Genomic DNA, 19741 nt, shown 5'->3' with positions numbered 1-19741 from the left:
GTACCAGCTTCAAGTCCCTGCAGGCATCCAGCGACAGGAAGAGGTGCTTTGCCGACTGCGAGAAGTACACGTCCTGCTCCGTGGTGCGGCCTTGCAAGGTGATGTGGCACACGGCGGATCCAAGGCACTTCAGGGGGAGGTTTGCTACATCCCGCAAGCTGGCACGGGGTGTAAGGGCTGCTGGGCGGACTTGGAGGCGCGACAGTAGGGAGGGGCCTGCCACACATACCTGTGCCCCGGTGTCCGCCACGGCGACGACAGGCGCTTGTACTCCTGTGGCGGTGTGAACAACTGTTACCTCCACTACTGGTTGGCGGGTGAGGTTGGCGCCCGCAACAAGCACAGCACTAGACACATCTGTCGGGGATTCTGCCGTTTTTGCATGGGATTTCCTGCAGCATTTTTTATAGTGGCCCTGCTTGCGGCATCTGTTGCATACAGCGGACTTGGCGTGGCATGAGGCTCTGCTGGGGGTGTGGCGGCCGCCGCAGTTCCCACAGGGAGGGGGTGGGTGGCCCCTACCTGTACCAGCGACGGTTGCATTCGGATGATCTGCCTCGGGTATCTCGCTGCCAGCCACGAGAGCAGTTTCCGCAATTGGCGCGCAGCGGCGTCAACACAGGCCACCTCGTAAGGACAGCACCTAGCCCTAAGGGCGCTAACACTATTAATGTCATTGCTACATTGGTACACATGACGACGCATAGCCTCATCACTTAGGCCCACCGTTAACTTAGGTAATAACATATATTCGGCTAGATTACACTGAGGGCACTGGAAATTGCAATCGGTGGCCTTTTGGGAACACTTTAAAAAGTAATCACTAACGCTTTCGCCTGGGCCTTGTATCGCATTGAAAAACTCCGACCATAACACAGCACGGTTTGTAGAGCTTAACACAATATCGCGAATGAAATCCATGGCTTCCGTAGCGGTGAGGTTACTCCATTCCTGAGAGGTGAATCTGGCGTCCAGCGCTCGTTGCAGAGGGGGCGTGCAGTATAGCCTGATGTGGTGGACGACCTCGTGCGGCGGTAGTCTGCACAATTCAATCCAACATTCCATCGACCTTCTCCAGGATCTGAAAGCGGCGGGCTTCAGCTCGATTTCACACTTCTCCGGGGCTGCAGACGTAGGGAGACGAGGTGCAGGGGCAGCGTGTGTCATAATCCAGTCACGGAGGGAGTTGATCATTTGTTGCTGTGCCGCCATGGCCTGCCTCGCTTCTTGCAGGGCAGGAACGAGCCCGGGGGACGACAGGGCGTGCGGCTCTTGGGGTGGACTGCGCTGAGCGATGCTGGAAGGGCATGGTGAGGGTTACGTTGGTCCTTAAGAATCACTGCACCATATTGGATGTCAAGGTGGGACAAGAGCTACACAGTGGTAGAGGCGTGTGGTTTATTAGGTCCTCAATTACATACTCACGCCAGTTGCCGTCTCCAACCGACACGCTTACTTGGCGCCTGCTCACCATGGGAAAACATATCTTAACAATGCAGGTACTCCATCAGGGCCGAATTTGATATAGACATAATGGGGCCGAATTGGAAATGGCCAGAAAATCGTTAACAGGGTAAAAGCAAAAAAATTAAATGACAACTAAGTAGCATATGTTATATAACATTATATAAATATTTCTTCTCCTTAATCAAATTGTATGAGTCTAAATGCTAACTTCCCCATATTAACGATTTCGCGCGAGTCTTCCATTAAATTTTGATACCTAATTCTGCTAACCACGCTAATTCACGAAACAGAGCCAGGCATATGACCTTCATAATTTTAATTGTTGTTTGTTTTTTATTAATTGAAAAGTTGAAAGCTATCTCTCAATCCCAATGGGACTAACAAAATTTTCTATGGCGTCATCACTGATGGCCATTGAAAACAGAAGGATCTAAAATTCAGGTTGTAAATGTTTTCTTTGGCACTTTGGCCTTCATCTTGAAAGTTATGCATTGTCATGTAAACTGTTCAACAGAAATTCTACTAGATTTGATGATTATGAACTTTACGGAAAAGTAATGTTATTTTAAATTTCTCTCTCAAGAAGAAGATTGTGAGTAACGAGAAACAATATCAGATCTCCTACTAAATTAAAGAAGAATAGCAATGGCGGGGATCATGGATATTGTTTGAACGAATTTGGAATGAGCCTAACGTGAGTCAGGAAAAATCTTCATTCATCCCATACTTTCACTGCTAACACAGAAAATTCCTTCACATATAAAAGTTAGCATGACTAATCTTTGTATTTCTGATGTGATTTTGCTACTAAAATAAATAAGTGTATGGTTATTTTAAAGTCTCTCTTTTTCTTGTTTCTTGTAAAAACAGGATAATAGAGATGAATTAAAATAAACATTCTGAAGTAACATAAAGTTAAAATAAATAATGAGTAAAGTAAACAATTAAGGGAATAAAGCTTTGCACCTCATAAACAGTATAGTGTGCCCGCAACTGTTTGTGGAGTGAGCGCTTGGGAACCAGGCACTCTTTCTCTGAAAGAAAATATACAGAAAGTTCCACACTTACTGGTTCAATTAAGATTTAATGTATCACATAGACAGGGTGACCAGACGTCCCGTATTTGACGGGATTGTCCCATATTTATGACATCTGTCCCGTGTCCCGTATCGACCCTCCCCGGGATGCCTCTATTCCCGTATTTTCAATATTTGAAAAAAAAAAAAATTACAATATACTAGTGAAATTTTGCAAAATACGGGGTAAAGGCGGCAACAGTGCAGTGGGCCGAGAATGAACAAATCTGTCCTTGGTATTTGATTTTTTAAACATAAGGCAGCATGTCCGACAAAGAGTGCAACTAAAAAGTGAAGAGAAAGTGTACTTTTAGACCAGAGTGGCAAAATTACAGTGATTTCAAGCAATGGCTCGTCCCCCAAAACAACAACAAAAGCGGTGCATACTGCAAAATATGCTTGAAGAATTTTAGCATTACGCACAGTGGACTGAGGGATGTACGACAGTATGGATCAACAGCAGCACAAATCAAATAAACAAGCAGCCTCAGCTGCAGCAGTGTTAGGAATAAGATCATTATCCCCAACAAAAAATTGTACAGAGGCAGAAATGGTATGGTATACACATTGTGATAATATATATATATATATATATATATATATATATATATATATATATTATATATATATATATATATATTATATATATATATATATAATATATATATATATATATATATATATATATATATATGGTATGTCTGTATATACAGCAAAAAAGTTCGAATTCCATCTAATAAAAGGAGCCCATAAAAACACCAAAATGTAGAGAGAAAAGTACTATATTTCAGAGACTGCTGTCTCTCTCTTCAGGTATATGAAATCATATACCTGAAGAGAGAGACAGCAGTCTCTGAAATATAGTACTTTTCTCTCTACATTTTTGGTGTTTTTATGGGCTCCTTATTAGATATATATATATATATATATATATATATATATAATATATAGTATATATATATCTATATATATATATATAATAGCTATATATATTATATATATATATATGTGTGTGTGTGTGTCTGTGTGTGTGTGTGTGTATGTATGTATGTATGTATGTATTTTGTTCAATTACCTCTCCAATTTAGGTGTCCCGTATTTCAATTTTCAAAATCTGGTCACCCTGCGCATAGACCCATGGCCATCGAGAGCCTCGGGCGTGTGTAATGACTTCTCATAAACTTAATCATTTGCACCAGTAATACCCCAAGTTTTATATTCAAAGAAATGAAAGACTTGAAGCATTTTGCTGAATTATGAAAGCCGAACAAACAAGATTTCTTTTGGGGGTAACTGTCCAAATTACAATCAATTGCACAGGTTGACAGAAGTGGACGTTTCTGTTGCCCTTTGGGACACTGGACTGTGAAACTGATATTTAGAGGGCAGTTTAAAAAATACAGTAGGGTCAAAAGCCACTAAAAGCTTTACACAAACAACACCGAGCTCCCTTCGCGGTTTTGTAAATTATGTGGATCATTAGTGCCCGATGTATCAAATTTTAAACATTTGTATTTTGTCTAATATTCTAACTATAGAGGCTTTCAAGTAGCATTATTCCCCAGTGCACGCTGGGCACTGCTGTTGAAGCTGCGTGCCACTTCCCTACAATACATATATATATATATATGTATATATATATATATATATATATATATATATATATATATATATATATATATATATATATATATATACATATATATATATGTGTGTGTGTGTGTGTGTGTGAAATAACATTTTTGTTGAAATAACTGATAAGCTTTTAAAGATCCAAATAAATTTTTGGCCACTTTTCCTATGAATTCGAAAATTTTATCATGCATCAATTGCTTCAGTCTGTTCTGAAACATGACATTATAAATAGCTTCTTTATAAAAATTATGTTACAAGGGATAATTCGCATTGGAGACTAGAAGTGTATCTAGATGGCTTTGCCGTGTTGGTTTTTAAAAGTTCTGTACACGTATACAATAGGGAATACGACTTTGCGAGTGTATTCCTTTGGTCTCCGCTGTCAGGCGTGATACAAACTTATTGTGTAATATGAAAACCCTCGGTTTTGGGATACTACAGTCGTTTTCTTTAGGTAAAAGTTTCATCCTGTACAACAGCACATAAGAGTAGCAGGTAATTTGTGCCAGATATTGTTGGTATCATGAAGTACTGAAATACAGTCAGTAGGCAAGTAATTTGGCTTTCTAGACTATAGTGTGTAAAAAGTACTATAACTTTAAAGGTGTAACAGGAGGGAAACCTCTAGTTGCATTATGAAACTACTGTTATGAGACAGTGGAAATAAGTCAGATGGAAGAGAATATGAACGGAGGTACAGTAAAAGGAATGAAATAGACTAATGCTGCTAGGGGGTTCCCATGAAGTGCACTAACAGTCTTAACAACCCCACCACCTCTCCCAACCCCTGGCCCAACAGGGAATGAGTGAAATTTGATCCCTGCTCCCTGGGCCACCTGGTACCTCCTGGGACCAAGATAGGGCCCAGAATCCATTCAGCGATGTCATGGTAAAAGAGATGGATTAATTTTTATTATTAAAACCGGCCAATTAAAAATGCACACAGACAAGTACACACTATGAATATCGTATATACACACTCATGAAATTAAAAAAAAAAAATAATTACAATTATTCACGTTAAAAATATTGTATGAATTCCTTTTAAAAGGACATAAGAAGTGAATAGTAAAACCTATTCACCAAAAATTATGAAAAGATATTTCAGGTGAAGACCGAACTTTCTACTGCTGTTTATTATTGAGAGCAGCACGCCAGAATATGCCCATGAATTTAGGCCAAGCACTGAGACCTATGAGGTCCTTCAGCGCTGAAACAGAAACTGGCAGTAAAGGAGGTCTGAAAGGTGTAACAGGAGGAAAACCTCGTTGTTGTACTATAAAACAACTATTAGGAGCGGAAGAGAATATGAAAAGAGGTATAGTAAAAGGAACGAAAGGGGTTGGAGTTAGGGGCCGAAGGAATGCTGCAAACAACATTAAGTGATGCCTTTAGTGCACCCCATGCACTGATGGCACAAGCCCCCCACGGGGTATCACAGGCACAATTGTAATGTAGATATTAGCAGCATGCCAGGTTGTCCTCGTTGAGACAGCAGTAACCTGTCTCAATAAACACAATCTGGCACACTGCCACCATCTACAGTACAATTGTGCATGAGGCAGGTATGCCTGACCCTCAACTGAATGAAAATACTCTTGTAAGTCAGTGCTTAAATTATCCTAACAATTTTTAATGCTACACAATTGTTTAAGTCTCTCTAGTTTACAGGCAATGCTACTCAGAATTAATAAAAAGGATATTTGGGGAATTATTTTCCTTGGCAATAAGTGGTGATTTTATGACTACAGTACATATATGCATGATAGGAGTCCAAACCTCATCATAGTTTAGTGCTGCATGACTTGGCTAACAAGAGGTTCTTATATCTAAACTTACGCAGGTAGTACCCAGGTTATGACTGGGGTTCCATTCCTACGCTGTGACATAAGCCGAAAAACGGTGTACCCTAAGTATATACGTATTCAAGTTTAACCAAACCACTGAGATGATTAACAGCTCTCCTAGGGGTGGCCCGAAGGATCAGTTTTTTTGCATGGCTAGGAACCAACTGGTTATTTAGCAATGGGACCTACAGCTTATTGTGGGATCCAAACCACTTTACATCGAGAAATTAATTTAGAATTGCCAGAAATAAGTCCTCTGGTTCTGCATTGGCGGCAGCAGGGAGAAAACTCGGTCTACCAGTGAGATAGGCGACATACGCAACCCACTCATCCAATGAGGAACTTTGGTGTAACCTGAGACATTGTTGAAAATCATAAGAAAACCTTACTTTTAATTCTTTGGATGTCTTGAAAATTATGTAACCTGTATTTTGTAAAGCTTTTCATAAAACAAACAACCCTGCAAATATTTACTGCTCTGCCATTTTGGAGCCATAATAAAGTTGAGTCTTCTGTTGTTTGTTTCTTTATTTTTGTATGGTGTTTTTACGTTGCATGGAACCAGTGGTTATTCAGCAACGGGACCAATGGCTTTACGTGACTTCCCAACCACGTCGAGAGTGAACTTCTATCACCAGAAATACACATCTCTCACTCCTCGATGGAATGGCCGCGAATCGAACCTGCGACCACCGAGGTGAGAAGCAAACACCAAACCAACCATGCCACTGAGGCGCTAAGTCTTCTGTTGGACTGGCAACGTAAAGCCGGAACATAACATGCGCTGTAACCTGGGAAATAATTTTCTGTGAATATATTTGAAGATCGTCATAACCTCGGAACAACGTAAGCCCAGTCCGACATAAGCCAGGGACTGCCTGTACGTTGAAAGCTACTTACTTTGGTCAATTTACAGATATTTCAATAACTGCCAGCAGAGTTGCTGTTTTTAGGTCATGTAGCTTAGTCTACAGAAAAAACTGATGTATTGTGGTAGCTTTAGACAGCGGGATATTATTAAGAGAACAGTAAACTAAATATAACTTTATTCCAAATGAACTTTCAACAACCTACAAAGTATAAAAAAATAAATATAATTATGCTAATTGCAACTACTTTCATCACAGAATTAGGTCACAAATACACTGTAGCACCTCAACTGATCAGATTCTTTGGGGTTTGACTTTTTGATAAGAAATGTTCTGTGAGGTAGCAAAGATGCAGAATTATAAACTGCATTATTTTTTTCGATACCATACAGCCAACAGCAGTTCCATCAAGTTCTAAACTAAACTGTTTTTTCTTTTTTTTTTATTACAAGAATGACATTAATTTCTCACCTCCAGATCAGCCCATTGTACCTGGGATCAGGCCTTTCAAGACTGGAGTCCTTATAGTTTTCAGAGCTATTAGGTGATATTGACTTGTAATGAATTTCCTTCACTTATTTGTAACGCTCCAATTTAGACTTCTTGGACACTGTCTCTTCAAAAATATTTGCATGATTATTCATAAAATCCATAATTTTCATGGCAGAAGACTTTAGAACTCATTTTGACTTGTCAAGACCATTACCTCTTTCCATGAAGAACGTACTGTCATGCAATGATCTCCTTTACTTATCACAAAAATCCCTAAAAGTATTGCTCAAAGTATTCCATAGATAGACAATATTTTTCACTGAACATCGAGCAATATTTCAAAACTGGCATTCCATGTGTTCAATACAAATGTTTTCATCATTATCATTATTACAAAGAGAGCAACTAAAATGACCTATTTCTTTAGGCTTTAGAAAACACTACTTCCTTCTACATCTGTTTACCGGTAACATCATTCATTAACTTCACACATTCACATAATGGTTCCTCTCTGTCAACAATCCAAAGAAATGGAATCAAAATTACTTTCAAGATTAATGGAATACATTGGCACCTTCTCATAGCATTCTTCATTAGGAATATGTGAAGAACTTTCAAAACTTTGTGTGACTAGGAATAGGAATAAATCATTGTCGTCTTGATCTTCACTAGGAAACATTGTTGTTGCTGGAATTAAACTTATTTTCCTGTGACTTTTTTTATATCTTTCAGCATCTTCTGTAGAAACACACACCTTCCCTAACAATTTACAAGTGAATGACTTATCTCTGAAATGACGACAAATGGTCTCTGAGAACAACAGCCGACGGCAATCTTTTGGCACAACAAATACACGCGTGAGGGTTACCAATGCAACAATGTTTAAAATGGATACTTGAATATATTCCCTGTAAAAGTTTTCCACAAGCAGCACAGTCACATTTATGACTGTTGTGAGTGTTCAAGGACTCTTCATCATCAAAGACTTCTGCACAATTTTTGCATGTGGAAGGAACTTTATCACAATGCATATTCAAATGTTGCCAAAATAAAAGTTTGTTTCTCAACATACTGAAACACAAATTACACTCATATTTTCTAGTAGTAGCAACTGTCCCTTGTAAGAAACCAATAACATTAGGAGTATTATGTTGACTAATAGACTTTTCACCCTGAATTAGGTCTTTCAAACTTTGAGGACCTACAGGTTCAGGAGCTATCAAAGAATTTTCATCACTTATATGTAAATGTCCCAACTTCAATTTTTCAGAGGCTGTCTCTCCAAAAATATCAATGCCCATGTGGTCACTCATAAAATCCTCAACTACCACAGCAGAAGTCTTTTGAACTTGACTTTGATCTGTCAAGACTATTTCCCCAATGCATGGGGAAGAATGAATTTTCATGTGATCATCTTTCTTAACTTTATCACAAAACATCTCCAGACAATGTTCTTTATCACAGACCATCTCTTGACATGCCTCACATTGGGCATAGTATGGCATTCCATGTGTTCAATCCAATCACCCTCACTTTCAACATGATTATTATACAGGGAGCAATTAAAACCATCTACTATTTCATTAGGCTTCATACTAAAATTAATCTCTCCTACATCAACTCCTTTATATAATAATTCCTTTCTAACAAATGACAATGAATCCAGAGAACTGGAATTAAAATCAATCTCAAGATTTACAGAAGACATTGACATTATTTTATTTGTTTCTTCATCAGGAACAGTTGAAGGAGTTTCAGCACTTTCTGTGATGTCAAATTTCAAGAAGTCATTCTCATCTTCATCCTCGTTTAAAAACACTATGAAAACGGAATCTAAACTTTTGTTCCTGTGAATTCTTTTCTGTGACTCTAAATCATCTCCAGAATGAGATTTCATGTGATCGTTGAGAGTGTCATACGATGGGAACCTTTTGTCACAACCAATGCACGTGAAAGGGTTACCGATGAGGCAACTTCTAGGATGAATACTGATATACCTTCCTTGTATCTGTTCTCCACAAACAACACAGTTACAATCATGAATTTTCCATGAATTTTCATCATCAAAAATTTCCACACAATTTTTGCATGTATATGGAACTTCCTCAGAATGCTTACGTAGATGTTGGCAAAATAATAGTTTGTTTTTAAACACGTTGAAACACAATTTACATTCATGTTTTCTATTGACAGAAATGATACCACTAACCATTTCAGTACCTTTCTGGGAATTTAAAGTTTGCAAATTTATGTCATGGACTTCACTAGTATTCACAACATTTTCATTCTCAGGATAAACTGTTGCTTTCTCAGAACCTCCAGCAACTGTCCCTTGAACACAACTGCCATTAAGTATATTATGCAGATCAACACCCTTTCCATCAACTGTCAATTCTTCCAATCTTAGACGACCTGTAGTTTTGGGAGCTATCAAAGCAGAGCTGACTGGCACAGGTTTTTCTTTACTTACATGTAAATGACCTAACTTTAATTTCTCAGAAACTTTCTCTCCTGAAATGTCTACATGATCACTCTTAAAATCCCCATCTTTGTCTGCAGGAGAATTTGGAATTTGGTTTTCACCAGTCCACACTAATCCTTTATTGCACGAGGAGAATGAATTTTAAAGTGATCATCTCTCTCTTCATCACAAATCATCTCTAAACATTTCTCACATTGGGCATCAGCATGGCATTCCATGAGTTCAATGTACTCTACCTCTTTTTCTACTTCACTATTGTCATCAGTCTTTATGATTTCGTTTCTCTTTTGTAAATCTATTCTTCCATATAGTAGTTCTTCTTGCACAAGTGACAGTGAATTCAATCCACTGAAATCAAAATCACTCTCATGATTTATGGAACACACTGGCAGTACCTCATCTCCAGGAACTGTCCTTTGTAAGAAATCAATATCAATGGGTCTATTATCTAGATCAACTGACTTTACACCAAGAATTGAATCCTTCATACTTGGAGGACCTACAGTTTTGGGAGCTCTCAAAGAATTTCCATCACTTACTTGTAAATGTCCCAACTTCAATTTATTGGAGGTTGAATCTCCGGAAGTATCTACTATATGATTACTTATAAAACTCTCATCTTTCACAGCAGAAGACTTTGGAACTTGACTTTGACTATTCAAAACAACTTCCCCAATGCATGGGGAAGAATGAATTTTCATGTGATCATCTTTATTAACTTTATCACAAAACATCTCTGGACAATGTTCTTTATCACAAAGCATCTCTTGACATACTTCACACTGGACATTAGTAGGGCATTCCATGTGTTCAATCCAATCAACCTCACTTTCAACATGATTATTATACTGGGAGCAATTAAAACCATCTACTATTTCATTAGGCTTCATACTAAAATTAATCTCTCCTACATCAACTCCTTTATATAATAATTCCTTTTTGACAAATGACAATGAATCCAGAGAACTGGAATTAAAATCAATCTCAAGATTTACAGAAGACATGGGCATTATTTCATTTGTTTCTTCATCAGGAATAGTTGAAGTATTTTCAGCACTTTCTGTGATGTCAAATTTCAAGAAGTCATTCTCATCTTCATCCTCGTTTAAAAACGCTATGACAACGGAATCTAAACTTTTGTTCCTGTGAATTCTTTTCCGTAGCTCTAAATCATCTTCAGAATGAGATTTCATGTGATCGTTGAGAGTGTCATACGATGGGAACCTTTTGTCACAACCAATGCACGTGAAAGGGTTACCCATCAGGCAGCTTCTAGGAAGAATACTGATATACCTTCCTTGTATCTGTTCTCCACAAACAACACAGTTACAATCATGAATTTTCCATGAATTTTCATCATCAAAAATTTCCACACAATTTTTGCATGTATATGGAACTTCCTCAGAATGCTTACGTAGATGTTGGCAAAATAATAGTTTGTTTTTAAACACGTTGAAACATAATTTACATTCATGTTTTCTATCGACAGAAATGATACCACTAACCGTTTCAGTACCTTTCTGGGAATTTAAAGTTTGCAAATTTGTGTCATGGACTTCACTAGTATTCACAATATTTCCACTCTCAGGATAAATTGTTGCTTTCTCAGAACCTCCAGCAACTGTCCCTTGAACACAACTGCCATTAAGTATATTATGCAGATCAACACCCTTTTCACCAACTGTCAATTCTTCCAATCTTAGACGACCTGTAGTTTTGGGAGCTATCAAAGCAGAGCTGACTGGCACAGGTTTTTCTTTACTTACATGTAAATGACCTAACTTTAATTTCTCGGAAACTCTCTCTCCTGAAATGTCTACATGATCACTCTTAAAATCCCCATCTTTGTCTGCAGGAGAATTTGGAATTTGGCTTTGACCAGTCCACACTAATCCTTTATTGCACGAGGGAGAATGAATTTTAAAGTGATCATCTCTCTCTTTATCACAAATCATCTCTAAACATTTTTCTTGACTACAAAACATCTTTAAACATATCTCACATTGGGCATCAGCATGGCATTCCATGAGTTCAAAGTACTCTACCTCTTTTTCTACTTCATTATTATCATCAGTCTTTATGATTACATTTCTCTTTTGTAAATCTATTCTTCCATATAGTAGTTCCTCTTGCACAATGGGTCTATTATCTAGATCAACTGACTTTACACCAAGAATTGAGTCCTTCATACTTGGAGGACCTACAGTTTCGGGAGCTCTCAAAGAACTTCCATCACTTACTTGTAAATGCCCCAACTTCAATTTTCTGGAGGTTGAATCTCCAGAAGTATCTATATGATTACTCAAAAAACTCTCATCTTTCACAGCAGAAGACTTTGGAACTTGACTTTGACTATTCAAAACAACTTCCCCAATGCATGGGGAAGAATGAATTTTCATGTGATCATCTTTCTTAACTTTATCACAAAACATCTCTAGACAATGTTCTTTATCACAAAGCATCTCTTGACATACCTCACACTGGACGTTAGTAGGACATTCCATGTGTTCAATCCAATCAACCTCACTTTCAACATGATTATTATAAAGGGAGCAATTAAAACCATCTATTTCATTAGGCTTCATACTAAAATTAATCTCTCCTACATCAACTCCTTTATATAATAATTCCTTTTTGACAAATGGCAATGAATCCAGAGAACTGGAATTAAAATCAATCTCAAGATTTACAGAAGACATGGGCATTATTTCATTTGTTTCTTCATCAGGAACAGTTGAAGGATTTTCAGCACTTTCTGTGATGTCAAATTTCAAGAAGTCATTCTCATCTTCATCCTCGTTTAAAAACGCTATGACAACGGAATCTAAACTTTTGTTCCTGTGAATTCTTTTCTGTGGCTCTAAATCATCTCCAGAATGAGATTTCATGTGATCGTTGAGAGTGTCATACGATGGGAACCTTTTGTCACAACCAATGCACGTGAAAGGGTTACCCATCAGGCAACTTCTAGGAAGAATACTGATATACCTTCCTTGTATCTGTTCTCCACAAACAACACAGTTACAATCATGAATTTTCCATGAATTTTCATCATCAAAAATTTCCACACAATTTTTGCATGTATATGGAACTTCCTCAGAATGCTTACGTAGATGTTGGCAAAATAATAGTTTGTTTTTAAACATGTTGAAACATAATTTACATTCATGTTTACTACTGACAGAAATGATACCACTAACCGTTTCAGTACCTTTCTGGGAATTTAAAGTTTGCAAATTTGTGTCATGGACTTCACTAGTATTCACAACATTTTCATTCTCAGGATAAACTGTTGCTTTCTCAGAACCTCCAGCAACTGTCCCTTGAACACAACTGCCATTAAGTATATTATGCAGATCAACACCCTTTTCACCAACTGTCAATTCTTCCAATCTTAGACAACCTGCAGTTTTGGGAGCTATTAAAGCAGAGCTGACTGGCACAGATTTTTCTTCACTTGCATGTAAATGACCCAACTTTAATTTTTCGGAAACTCTCTCTCCAGAATTGTCTGCATGATCACTCTTAAAATCCTCTCCTTTCTCTGCAGAAGACTTTGGAACTTTAATTTGACCAGTTGAGATCATTTCCCTGTAGCCTGAGGAAGAGTGAATTTTCATGAGATCATCTCTCTTTTCTTCAGGAGATAACATCACAGGACATTTCTCACATTGGGTGTAATCATGGTCCATGTGTTCCATGCTCTCAACACTGCTTTCATCATGATATTTATCAATAAAGGAGCGACTAAAATTATCTATTTCACCAGTCTTTTCAATAAAATTACTCTCTTGTACATCTACTGTACCTGCAGTATCATTTATTGACTTTCCTCCTCCATAAACTGGTTCCTCTTTGACAACTGACAATGTATCAAGAGCACTGGAATTAAACTCACTCTCAAGCTTTACAGAAGACATTTGTATTACCTTATCTCTTTCTTCATCAGGAACATGTGAACGAATTTCAACATACCGTACAGCATCAAATTTGAAAAAATCAACATCACTTGAAAATGCTTTGACAATTGGATTTAAACAAATGTTTTTGTCAATTTTATGTTGATCTGCATCAGCTTTAGAAAGAAATATCGTCCTACACATTGTGCACATGTAAGACTTCTCCCTACTATGACATCTTAAATGGTCTCTGAATATATCAGAAGACGGGAACCTTTTGTTACAACCCCTACACGTGAAAGGGTTACCTACACGGCACCCTTTAGCATGAAGAGCTCCAGAGATTCCTCGTATCAGTTTCCCACAAGCAACACAGCAGCAACTATGCTTGTGATGAATTTTCAATGTCTTTTCATTATCAAAAACTTTGACACAATTTTTGCATGTATAAGGAACTTCCTCAGAATGCCGTTTCAGGTGTTGCCAAAATAATAGTCTGTTTCTCAACACACTGAAACATAATGTGCATTTATATTTTCTATTAATGGAAATATTACCATTATCTTTCAAACTGCTATTATCTTTCATTGCTTCTATGCCTGTTGGGGACTTTGAAGTTTGCAAACCTGTATCAATGGCTTCACTAGTATTTACTGTAATTTCACTTTTCTTTAAGCCTCCAGCAATCATCCCCTTTGATTCACCCATCACATCAGGTATACTGTGCATATCAAGACCCTTTTCACTAATTATCAGGTGTTTCAAAGCAGGAGGATCTCCAGTTTTAGGAGCTATCAAAGTGGTACGAACTGGCACAGATTTTTCTTCACTTGCATGTATATTTCCCAACTTCACTTTTTTGGGGACTGTTTCTCCAGAAATATCTGCATGACCACTTATAAAATCTCCATCTTTCACTGCAGAAGACTTTGAAACCTGATTTTGACCAGTTGAGACCATTTCCTTGTAGCCTGGGGAAGAGTGAATTTTCATCTGATCATCTCCCTTTTCTTTATCACCAAACACCTCTGGACATTTCTCACACTGTGCATGAGTATGACATTCCATGTGTCCATGCACTCTACCTTGCTTTCATCATGATTAAAAGAGCAACTACAATTACAATCTAATTCATCAGTCTTTTCAGTAAAATTACTCTCTTGCTCATCTATTGTAAAGGCAATATCAGTCACTGACTTTCTTCCTCCACACAATGGTTCTTCTTTGTCAATTGCCAATGAACCCAAAGTACTTGGATCTTCTTTGTCAATTGCAGATGGATCCAAAGCACTGGAATTAAACTCACTCTCAATATTTACAGGAGACAATGGCATAACCTCTTCTCTTTCTTCATCAGGAAAATCAAATTTGATTATATCACCCTCACTTGTAAAAGCCTGGATAACTGGACCTGAACAATTGTTTTTTAGATCATCATGTTTCCTTGCATCAGATTTACAAATATTAATATGAGATCTTAAATGTTTTCTGAAAACGTCAGAAGATGGGAACCTATTGCTACAACACGTACACAAGAAAGGGTTACCCAAACGGCACCCTTTAGCATGATGACCTGCATGGCTTCCTCGTATTTTTTTCCCACAAGCAGCACAGCCACATCTATGCATATAATGAATTTTCAATACCTTTTCATTATCAAAAATTTCCAAACAATTTTTGCATGTATAAGGAACTTCCTGTGAATGCTCATGCAAGTGTTGCCAAAATAATAGTCTGTTCTTCAATACACTCAAACACAATTTACCATTCATAATTTTCCTTATCAGTTGAACTATTGCTAACATCCTCAATTGTTTCTGTAACTTTTGGGGATTTTGAAGTTTGCAAACCTGTGTCAACCACTTCACCAGCATTCCCTGTAATTTCATCGCCAGAACAACCTTTTCTTTTCCTAGAATCCCCAGCAATAATCCCTTCTGATTCAACCATCATGTTAGGTATATTATGCAGATCAACACTTTTTTCCAATAATCAGGTCTTTCAAAACTGCAGGATCTCCTCTTTTGGAAGCTATCAAAGTGGTACTGACTAGAACAGATTTGTCTTCTTCACTCACATGTAAATGTCCCAACTTCACTTTTTTAGTGACTGTTTCTCCAGAAATATCTGCAAGACCACTCATATAATCCCCATCTTTCACTACTGATAACTTTGGAACATGACTTTGACAGGTAAGGGTCATTTGCCCATTACATGAGAAATTATGAATTTTCATGTTTTCATCAATCTTTTCTTTATCATAAACATCTCTACTTATTTCTTAATGGCAAAACATCTCAACCTGCTTTCATGATAAACACTGCACAGGAAACAACAGAATCTGTCTCTTCTAATTTTTTATATAATTTCCAAACATTTCCTTTTTGTCAAACCCTATATATTACATACACACATCCATGCAAGGCAGATGACTGCTGGTGAACAATCAAACCTTCTTATTGAAATGCTTGCAAATTATTTCTGAAAACCCAGACACAAATCTTGCACTTGTAAGGATACAGCCACCAGAGTGAACCGACATAATTTGTAAAAACCTCCTATTGCTACAAATATGTTTGTAACATATAATACACTGATATTTTCCTTTGTCACCATAGTTCTCCTGGGCCAACAAAATCTAAAACATATATGAACTCTCATGTGAAGGTGAAGAAAGGGTAAATCCTCAATAGCAATGTCACACCAAGAACACAAATGATGCCAACTGCCTGAAACACAATAAGATACAATGCTTATACATATTAGCAAGCTAATGTATGGAATACGTACTCCAAGTAGTTTAGGAATTTCCATTTCTTTTCAGTTAGGCAGCAATCACAAACATCTTCACTTCTCTGAGAATTAATGTTATTAGCAATTCGAATGGGTGGCAGTCCTATCTCAAAATTCACAACATGGCCAAATTTCAAAATTTTACTAAATATCTACAGCCTTTTACTAAAGAAAACCTACCTTCTCTCAAAAAATATTATCCTCCGATTCCTTTTTTTTTTTTCACCCAGATATGACAAGATGTCTACAGGGGCCAAAAAGGTCTACACAGTACCTGAAAATAGTTAAAATTTAATTGGTGCACTTTACATACTAAGGGAAGGATATGGGATAAGAGCAATATTTTTTAAAAAGAAAGCTTTAATTGGTGCACTTTACAGTCTATGGAAGGGATATGGGACAAGCAATATTTTTACTCAATAAAACTTTATTTGGTGCACTTACCAAACTAAGGAAAGGAATATTGGATAAGAGCAATATTAAACAAGTCTTTCAAACAAACCCTTCAACCTTTATTTGCCGGGCTAAAATATACATAATCTGGCAAGAGGACTCAAGATTAACAGGGCCCTGAGCCAGAGTGATATATCTGTACTCTCGGATAAGACATCATACACTAGAAGGCAACTACTAGTACCTAAGTCAATTATGTATTGTGCAGTTTCAGATGATAGTTTTATCACCATTCGTTGCCCATTTTGTTAAAATGGAGAGTGGGAGGAGTAACAAAGTTAAGTATATCTTAGTTTAACCAGAACACTGAGCTGATGAACAGCTCTTACCTAGGTCTGGCCTGAAGGATTAGATTTTTTTTTACGTGGCTAAGAACCAATTGGTTACCCAGCAACGGGACCTACAGCTTATTTCCAGATCCAAACCACATAATATTGAGAAATTAATTTCTAACCACCAGAAACAAATTCCTCTGACTCCACATCAGCAGAGCAGGGAATCAAACTCAGTACTACCAAATTGATAGGTGAGCGCGTAAACCACTCATCCAACAAGGAATAGTGGAAGGAATCACATCTTATGAGCCAAGTTCTAAGATTGCCAAACTGTGAAATCTACTGTATTATGGCCCATCCAGCACACACTTAGCATTAATGCTACCAGCAGAGGAATAGGGTAGAAAGGAGAAAAAGCAATCACGTATCCATTCAGCTTCCAGCATAATGCCATCCAAGTACCTTAGAGTTTGGAGACTACAGTAACCGCCTTTTTACGTGGGAATTGGTTCCAGAACCTACCATGGAAATCCAGGAATCCCCTCTAAAAATGTTTATGACTACCAAATAGTACTTTAAACCCCTTAAACTAAAATGCTTATACAATTGCTTATTTTAACATTTCACTGCTCGGTTTGATAGTTCAAATACAATTATATCTTAAATCATCATACTAAAACAATTTAATATCATTTCAAACAAAAATACCTTCCAAAACACCCAAAGTAACCTTACATTAACATACTCTCCTACTACTGTTACTCTTAAGTCGGCTATATACAACACTAAAGCACTTATAACAGTTCATTGCCAAACTTGACAGTCCAACAAAAATATACCTCAAACTATTATCCCAGATCACCCTAATATCATTTCAGTCATGTTGCAAAATTAAGTACCAGCTTACAACTGTTACTCTTTAGTACGTATTACCTATCATTCTGACACACGTTTTCTTTGGCCTATGGCATCATTCTGCGCATACTATAATGCACTGGGTGTACATTCTACATATAGTATTGATATTTTCCAGTGTTGTGAGATGATTTTGAAATTATATTTACTGAACAGGTACTACATATTTTAGGATAGTACTATTGTATAGAGCATATCTAAAATACATGGGTAGTTTAGAACGAAGGGACACGACCGCCAAAGAGAACGCTATCTTTGTACGTCATGTTAGTAACATGACAAATTTCAAACCAATTTGTATTTCTCATAGCTAACAAACCTGGGGTCTTAATAATAAGCTTATTTGCCGTGCAAGCTGGTAACCGGTCGAAATACATTTATGATAAAAAAATTATTCATGCCAACATCGTTTTGTGGTTATACCTCAACATCTCCAATATATTTATTAAAAAGTTCTTGTGCCGTCATTTTCGCAGCAAAAAATTTGTCTGTGACAATGTAATATCTCTCTCTCTCTCTCTCTAATTACTGTATCATACACTTTTATGTACAAAATTAAAAATAATTCAATTGACAATTACATGCCACAATAGTGCTAAAAATATATTTTTTGTACAAAGTTACAAATGACTACGAGAGACTTGTACAAAAAATATACTGTCAATACTATAGCATTGTTACAAAGGTTCCATAGTTCAATAATTCCATTAATAAATTAGTTTCTTTTTAGTAACTAAATCATTTTCCTAAATAATTCTTTTGGTAATACGCATCAATCAGCTGAACGTTACTGCAATCAGTACAGCAAGTAATAGTTTTATCATAAATGAACTATTCATTCACAAAATATCTTTTGTTTTGCCGATCTGCTGAAGGCAGAACTGAAAATAGGAAAAAATTTATCTCACTCTTTCTTGTATGACAGTACATACTGTACTGTACATATCTTTAAACAAAAATAATATCCAATTACTGTACCATAAATAAAAAAAATTCCTTGGATGATAATTTAGAGTTCATCCCTTTTAGCTCTCACCCCTTGCCAGTTCCATTGAACTACGGAAGTGAATTTATGCAACCGGTATACCTGTCACCTTAATCCTGAAATTCATAAGATGTGCTAGGCCTACTGCTTCCGTAACTCTTTAGGGTAGTCTGCATCTAACAAATAGTAGTACCTACCTATTACCAGTCTAGATTGGGCCTATTCATAGCTTCTACCACTCTGAAATGAATTTTGCATTAACTTGTCGTAAAAACAGTATAGCCTATAAGGTAGGTAGTACTGTCAACTTAGCATGATAGGCCTACCTACCTAGTAGGTACTAGGCCTAGAGTAAGCATGTTCCTCCAAACCTTTTCGAGTTGTTTCACATTTTAGGTTGAATGAGAACTACTATATATTTTACCCTTAGGTCTTCCACGTCTAAAATCGCCTGCTCAGATATAATTTGAAGCGAAGGAGAAAGAAGAAATATACGACATTTTTCATAAATACTTCGACTCTAGGGTTGAATGGGTTGGACTTGGTTATGAGT

General features: G+C 37.2%; 1 protein-coding gene across 1 annotated transcript in view; it reads right to left on the bottom strand.

Annotated features, from left to right (window-relative positions):
- LOC135201573 (histone-lysine N-methyltransferase PRDM9-like) overlaps positions 1–19741 on the bottom strand; it is a 61541-nt gene that overhangs the window by 41776 nt on the left and 24 nt on the right. The window contains exons 1-2 of the mRNA XM_064230595.1: positions 19613–19741; positions 16741–16834 (exon numbers count right to left, since the gene is read on the bottom strand). The exon at positions 19613–19741 is cut by the window's right edge and continues 24 nt beyond it. The gene's annotated coding sequence lies outside the window, so the exon portion shown is untranslated. The remainder of the gene's footprint in view (positions 1–16740; positions 16835–19612) is intronic.

The sequence above is a fragment of the Macrobrachium nipponense genome, chromosome 28 (genome assembly GCF_015104395.2).
Source record: "Macrobrachium nipponense isolate FS-2020 chromosome 28, ASM1510439v2, whole genome shotgun sequence".
NCBI lineage: Eukaryota > Metazoa > Arthropoda > Malacostraca > Decapoda > Palaemonidae > Macrobrachium > Macrobrachium nipponense.
The sequence above is the reverse complement of the archived record's forward strand: the minus strand, read 5'-3'. Positions and strand labels throughout refer to the sequence as shown.